The 1,610-nt window shown below is 41.4% G+C and overlaps 1 protein-coding gene across 4 annotated transcripts in view; it reads left to right on the top strand.

The window, feature by feature from the left end:
- Positions 1 to 1,610, top strand: part of PPP1R3B (protein phosphatase 1 regulatory subunit 3B) — a 12,947-nt gene that overhangs the window by 6,409 nt on the left and 4,928 nt on the right. The window lies entirely within an intron of this gene.

Genomic DNA, 1,610 nt, shown 5'->3' with positions numbered 1-1,610 from the left:
CCGGGCTGGGGATTCGAACCTGCCACCTTAGGTGTATGTGGCTGGCGCCTTAGCCGCTTGAGCCACAGGCGCCGAGCCCACTTTTCTTTTCAAGACAGAGTCTCACTCTGCTGCCCTGGGTAGAGTGCCATGGCATTGTAGCTCACAGCAACCTCAAACTCTTGGGTTTAAGCAATCCTCTTGCCTCAGCCTCCTAAGTAATGCTTTTTTGTTGTTTAAGGAAATATATCCTGGAATATAAAAACCTACCACAAATTTGGTGAGAACAGGTGCTTTCTGTCTGTCTTCACCATTGACTCTGAGTATCTGGCCCAATTCATGTCATGTGATACCACATCAATATTTGTGTGAAGAATGCATTTCTTTTCATCAGCTTAAAGCAATACTTAGTATTTACCATTAAAATCACAACAAGCTATCACCCCACACCTGTTGGATTGTCCATAATCAAAATGACAAAAGTGTTGAGAAGAGTGTGGAGAAAAGGAAACCCTTGGACACTGCTAGTGGGAGTGTAAATTAGTACAGCCATTATGGGAAACGGTATGGAGGTGCCTCAAAAAATTCAAAACAGAACTATCATATGACCCAGCAATCCCACCACTGGATACATATCAAAGAAAAGGCAATCAGTATGTTAAAGAGATATCTACACTCCCATGTTCTGTGCAGTACCATTCACAATAGCTAGGATATTGAATCAACATGAGCGTCCATCAACAGAAGAATGGATAGGGCCACGTGCAGTGGCTCACGCCTGTAATCCTAGCACTCTAGGAGCCAAGGTGGGTGGCTTGCTTGAGCTCAGGAGTTTGAGACCAGCCTGAGCAACAGCTAGACCCAGCCTCTACTAAAAATAGAAAAAGCAGCCAGGCACTGTGTTGGCACTTGGCTGTAGTCCTAGCTACTCGGGAGGCTGAGGCAGGAGGATCACTTGAGCCCAAAAGTTTGAGGTTGCTGTGATGACTTCATGGCACTGTAGCCTGGGTGACAGAGTGAGCCTCTGTCTCAAAACAAAACAGATGAATGGATAAAGTAAACATATGATATATGCCCTGTGTGATGCTATTCAGCCTTATGAAAGAAAAAAATGATCCTGTCATTTGGGACAATGTGGACACACCTGGAGGACATTATGTTAAGTGAAATAAGCCAGCCACAGAAAGACAGACACTGCATGATGTCATTTATAATATGGGAAATCTAAAAAACTATTAAACTCATAGAACCAGAGAAGAGAATGGTTGCTAGGGACTACGGGCTAGTGGTGAGGGAGTCCAAGTACACAAAATTTCACTTAAACAGGAGGATAATAAGTTCCAGGGATCCATCGTACAATATAGTGTCTATAGTTAATAACAATATATTATATTCTTGAAAGTGGCTGAAAGAGTGTATTTTATGTGTTCTATCCACAAAAAAATTATAGGAGGCAGTGCATATTAAACAGCTTAATTCAGCCGTTCTGCAGTACATACATCTATCAAAACATCATGCTGTATACCACATATACTATACAGAGGGTGCTGAAAAAATGTATACACATTTTAAGAAAAACAAAAACTGTATTAAAATTGTAATACTGAATATAAACGGGTAACATTTGTTGT

Source organism: Otolemur garnettii, unplaced genomic scaffold (assembly GCF_000181295.1).
Source record: "Otolemur garnettii isolate 467f Iridium unplaced genomic scaffold, OtoGar3 scaffold00121, whole genome shotgun sequence".
Classification (NCBI taxonomy): domain Eukaryota; kingdom Metazoa; phylum Chordata; class Mammalia; order Primates; family Galagidae; genus Otolemur; species Otolemur garnettii.
Note: the sequence above shows the minus strand (reverse complement) of the source record. Positions and strands in the feature narration are given on the sequence as shown.